At 41.3% G+C, this 6,072-nt stretch overlaps 1 protein-coding gene across 2 annotated transcripts in view; it reads right to left on the bottom strand.

The window, feature by feature from the left end:
• LOC143295395 (uncharacterized) overlaps positions 1 to 1,869 on the bottom strand; it is a 48,661-nt gene extending 46,792 nt beyond the window's left edge. Inside the window, exon 1 of one of the 2 annotated variants that reach the window (XM_076607067.1) lies at positions 1,297 to 1,869. The gene's annotated coding sequence lies outside the window, so the exon portion shown is untranslated. The remainder of the gene's footprint in view (positions 1 to 1,296) is intronic. The other variant, XM_076607068.1, reaches the window with a different exon arrangement.
• Positions 1,870 to 6,072: the final 4,203 nt, after the last annotated feature.

Below are 6,072 nucleotides of genomic sequence, written 5' to 3'. Positions count from 1 at the left end.
TCATTCAATCAGATTTCAGGCACGTACACATGTACATTCGACATGCATGTAACATTTTACGTGTATGGACGCTTTGTTTATTTACCCGCCATGCAGGCAGCCATACTCCGTTTTCGGGGGTGTGCATGCTGGTATGATGTTCCTGTTTCCATAACCCACCAAACGCTGATATGGATTACATGATCTTTAACATGCGTATTTGATCTTCTGCGTGCGTATACACACGAAGGGGGTTCAGGTACTAGCAGGTCTGCACATAATTATGTTGACCTGGGAGATCTGAAACATCTCCACCCTTTACCCACCAGGCGCCGTTACCGAGGTTCGAATCCGGGACCCTCACATTGAATGTCCAACGCTTTAAGCACTTGGCTATTGGGAAAGAGGGAGAGGCGGGGGAGGGGAGGGATCCAGACACACAGAGAGAGAGAGAGAGAGAGAGAGAGAGAGAGAGAGAGAGAGAGAGAGAGAGAGAGAAGACAAGAAAAATTCTTCATTTTCGAGGATAATATACAAGCACTGGCGTACTTTTTTTACATCCAGTCCCCTCCCTGAATAGGGTCTACGCCACACAATACTACATAAAGTCATAAGCGTGATGATAAGCTACGTAGAAAAAGAAAAAAAGAAAAAGAGAAACCCGCGCGCGAACTTCACACACACACACACACACACACACACACACACACACACACACACACACACACACACACACACACACACACACACACACACACAGAAACAGAGTGGGTTAAAGTAAATCAAATAAAGTGTATTCAACACGTATATAAAAAAAAAAGCACTTATACACATACACGTACTGTGGCGAAGATAAACAGACATGCAGACATATGAATATACACATACACCCACACGCGCTTCAAAATAAACCGATATATGCAAAACAACAACAAGCACTAGATGAAAAACAGGTGCGTTGAATGACCGCCACTGACACATGTAGCAGCAGTGACTGGCAGCAACACAGAACACACTCAAACAAAACAAAATCTCTCTCTGTCTCTGTCTCTGTCTCTCTCAATAGTTCACATACACACAGATACACAGACACAGACACAAACACACACACACACACACACACACACACACACACACACACACACACACACACACACAGAGAGAGAGAGAGAGAGAGAGAGAGAGAGAGACTTCGGCACCACATCATCATCTGTCACCAACCCACACAACAACACACAATCATTCATCACATCCAACGAACACGAATCCACTGTCGCAGTAAAAGCAACCAGCCAAGCAATTCTTCAGAACTCTTACCTCCGTCGAAGCACACCACGCGTGGGCGGGAATCTCTGAGTGCTGCTCGACACACAAAGCAAGGAAGCTAAAAACAATTTCAGCGATCGAACACAAACTACTTCGGTTAAAACAGTTCAAGCAGTCAACGATTGGCGATTTAATGACAAACGATTTACGGATCAAATACCTTACAGAAAAACAAAAAAACAAAAACACCACCACCACAACTCAAGATTAAAGTGCCTCAGTAGTACTGAGTTATATGGAATTAACTCTTCCTCGACCAAACTAACACTCTTTCCAAAGCATGATTTTGTGGAAGCAACCATGGACAAAGTCAGAAATATACAAATGGTTTAGCTGCAATTCACGACCAGTCCTGTCAGAAACAGGTTGGTAAAAAACAAGATGCGCATCAGTCAACCTCTGAACGCGACGTGAAACAGTCGGCAAGCGGGGAATGTAATGAGGCCAGATGCTGGCGACTCAAGTCTTTCGCTGATGTCTCCCTCAGTCAGGGTCTGTTCCAACAGACGCGCATGTACGCTCCGCATGCAGGCCGGGGCGGAGCCATCCTCCAGCGCTGGACAATCGATTTTTTCCTCCCTTGGCATCGTGCAACGGCCGCGTTCAGATATCTCGCTACTGTGGAGGATGCGTGCAGTGATGGCGAAATCACCTACCATAATACGTTTCACGGCTGAGTTGACCATGAGTTGAAGTATATCTTCTGTTGGCTATGTTGCGATGTCATGTGTCGTGTTGAGTTGTTTCGGACCTTGTTGTATTGTTCTGCCGTGTTGTGTTGTGTTATGTTGTGTTATATTCTGTTGTGCTGTTGGTTGATTTGTGCTTTCAGTTACCTCGAGTGTGCCAGTGGGCATGTGTTCTGTAACAACGAAATCACGACCGTATGGCAGGCCAGCATACTTACTGTTTTGTGATGATACCTTTTCGTCATCAGTAGTTTTTAAGTGCCAATGACCTTACATAGTGAGAATGCATACTATACATGCATACACATACATAATGCATATACACATTATATGCATGCATACTGCCATCCATAGATGCACATACATCGCATGCAGAAAAGCGGTTCAGTTGTTTGTTGTTGTTTTTCAGTCGGGGCCAACAGTCTCATGGGTATATATAGACACTAGGTAGGTAGGAAGGTATAGGCAGGTAGGTAGACAGACAGTAGACATGCACGCATATTGACAAATTATCTATAAATAAATTGATAAACAGACACACCCGCACAATGTATGTAAGGGATGTAACTCACGTGTATTTTATATGGAAATGACTATTCCTTTCCTTACCTTTTGTATTCTGCGTTCCGCGCCCGTGTGTGTGCCAGTGTGTGTTCAGAAGTTAAAATGATTTGGCTGTGTCTTACACTGAGGTGCCATGGTGTTAATACACATTCTCATCTTGTTTTCGTCTTAATGAAGCACCAATGCATGCAGTAGCTTAATTTGTACAAAATGTAAAAATTGCAGAAGTCAGTCGAACATAATAGTAGGTAGGTCCGGCCAAATTTTCAAATTAATAGCAGAAGCCTCATGTTTGTGAGAATGAAAGAGTGCAATAAAGTAAGAAGCCACACCAAATTTCAAAGCAATATCTCAAATAGTTTTTGACATATAGTTTTGAATTTTCACAAAATTCCGCGATTTTAGCCAATCTCATGAAGTGACATTTTAGAACCCGTGTAGAATTGCCACTAATGCATTCTCATTGTCAAAACTCTTCATATATGATCTATATAGTATCCAGAAGACCTCAGATTTTTTTTTAGTTGGCTGTTAATGTTATTGGCTGAATGCCAGTGTCATACATTCTGAGGAAAATGCTTATTTTCTGCACGTCCGATCCTGTACTTTTGATGGTAGCGTTACTAAAATGACTCAAAAACTATTGCATCTACGTAAACATTTAAGATATATTCAGATTCAAGAAAGACTGTAGACTTACAAGATAGCAAATGTTAATAATAAATCATGATAAATGACAGCTTTTGATAAAAAAAAAAGCTTTATTCAAGACGATCGGGAATAATGTACTCCATTCAAGTTAACTGATGCTAAAAATGAGTAGATATTTTTTCAGGATTTGTGTGTGTGTGTGTGTGTGTGTGTGTGTGTGTTTCAAAATCAATATGCATGTATCACTTTATGTAACTGTTTTCCTGTTCATACATCATTATTAACTATTAATCAGCACAGCTGATCGTACCAGTTCTAAAGTACAGACATTCAGCTGAACTGATGCATGCTCCGTATCAGTGCTGAAGTATAAAAAGGTTCAGTGAAAGGAAACAACAGTCTTACCATACAGCATCAAATGTACCCCTGGTAGTGTTATTTTGATAAGGTTTTCTTCTCTCTCTCTCTCTCTCTAGTTTTGCATTTTCGGGTGCATCCCTGTGGAACTCCCTTCCTTTGCACATACAAACGGGCAGTTCTCTTCCTATTTTCAAATCAAGTCTGCATAAACATCTTCACCCCTTCCAACAGTAAATAACTCTGATCTTTAAATTACTGTAGACAGTAACAAAGGGGTCAGTTATGTCTTATTTTTTTGTATCAGTCATTTATGCTGTTGTTGTTCCTCCCTTGCTTTCTCATTTCATCGTGTTTTGTTTTGCTCTCTCTCTCTCTCTCTTTTTTTCTTCTCTCGTTCTGTTTCCTATGCATGCATAATCTATTCATTTCGTTCTATCATTATCATGACAAGTGTTCAAGTAATATTGGTGATGGTGGTAGTCACTGTAGTATGCTGCACTTGCCACACATAGATTTCAGAGACAGTAACAATACTGTACCTTTTGAACACCCGGATGTTTCTGGAACTTCTATATTGATGACATCTCTCTCTCTCTCTCTCTCTCTCTCTCTCTCTCTCTCTCTCTCTCTCTCTGTGACTCACTGTCCTATCTATCTGTGAATCTTAGTGTATGGGGGGAGTGAGGGGGTGCTGTCAGTGTGTGTGCGCGCGTGTGTGTGTATGTATGTGTGTGCGCTCGCACGCGAGCGTCAGTGTGTGTATGCATGTGTGTGCACGGATGTGGGTGTGTGTGGAGGGCCGGGGGGTGTTTTCTTCATTATGTATACAGTTCTGCATGAAAACCTTTTCCTTTCATTTATGTGTGTGCTATTTGTAATAGATGTAGATTAGCAAGTACAGATTGGAAGAATAGGCAATGCCTAAAATCTTAATCCTTGAATAAAAACGTTTTGAGTTCTGAGTTCTGAGTTCTCCCTCTCTCTGTGTCAGTGTGTGTGTGTGTGTGTGTGTGTGTGTGTGTGTGTGTGTGTGTGTGTGTGTGTTGTATACTCTCTGTGTAATATATATACATGATATATATATATATATACAAAGAGATTCTCTCTCTCTCTCTCTCTCTCTATATATATATATATATATATATATGATTATGTGTAGTGTAGTGTGTGTGTGCCGTGTGAAAATGACTGAGAAGTAAGAAAATAGAGTAACTATGTTGTGCGATCACAAAGTTGAACAAGACCAATTGAACTGAACTGACTTCTCACTGAAAAATTCGTCTGCTATTTTGCCGGACGGAGTTCTTGGCTGTCTTTGATTGTCGGAGAGAAAATTGTTTCACAACAGCCCGAGAACGATGATACTAACTTAAATTATGATGAAACCTCATTCAAATACTTACTAAACTGAATAAGAAATGTAAAGTTGGTTCACCCCGCCCCCTCCCCCCTCCCCTTTTTTTAAATTTTTTTATATTTCCCCCTGAATTTGAATCAAAACCTCACTACGTTGAGGTATGCGAAAATTAGACTTCCACGAAGCCGGGCATTGAAACCTCAGATCCAGCCTAACTTGAACAGTAGTCTAGCTGATCAGTGGTCAGTATAACTTGAAAAATACGAGGACTCCACTTTTTCGTTATTGCGGACGCTGCCGTCATTAAAAGCTTTCGGGTCATTTTATAAAGCATTTGTAAGAAAAAAGAATGAATTTTTCAGTGGTGGGTTTGACTAGAAGATTCATTTTGTCTGGACTATGGGCACCGTGTAGAGCGTCAAGAAAAATAGGTAATTTTTGAGCCACCTTTTTTGTAAATCGAGGAAAATATATCAACTGGAAACTTTCCCGACGTAAAGTAGAGAACGTGATCTTTTATTTGATATGTCTCTTAAGTCGATTGGTTGTACAGATCAATGCCCGTAACCTATTTTTGTCACCAGCCCTCTCAAACCAGAAGCAGACGTCGGCAAACTGGTTCAGGCCGCACTGCGTTTGATGAGTGAAGGATACTCCACTTCTGGCGATCAGTTTCACAGACAAAAAAAGAAACACTAACAGGAAAGAACAAAGGCGGTTTTATATATCTTTAAGCTCGATGTGTGCGGCAGTATCGCGCTCAGTGCTACGGCGGCGAAGTGAAAAACGACTATAAAAAGACGACTGACCCGTCAGCCATAGTTACACAGCATTACATAGCGGCCGGACCTACCAAATAATAGTTCAGATGCATTTGACGAACATAAATCCCAAACGCCGAGTAAACAACGTGATTTGGTGTAATGCGCGACAAGCACCCCGTCATCATCATCTTCATCATCAGTAAAAAGGTATCTGGATCGATGGATTAACGATACACTTTTTCACGACGTACGCTACGGAACAAACGAGAAACGAAACAACCGAAGAATTAACCATCTTTATTGAAAATTGCTTTGAAATGACAACCAAGCAAGTTTCGTGAGGGGGGGGGAGGAAGGGGGGTGAGCGATTACTTTTCCTGGA

This window comes from Babylonia areolata, chromosome 20 (genome assembly GCF_041734735.1).
Source record: "Babylonia areolata isolate BAREFJ2019XMU chromosome 20, ASM4173473v1, whole genome shotgun sequence".
In the NCBI taxonomy this organism is placed as follows: Eukaryota; Metazoa; Mollusca; class Gastropoda; order Neogastropoda; family Buccinidae; genus Babylonia; species Babylonia areolata.
Note: the sequence above shows the minus strand (reverse complement) of the source record. Positions and strands in the feature narration are given on the sequence as shown.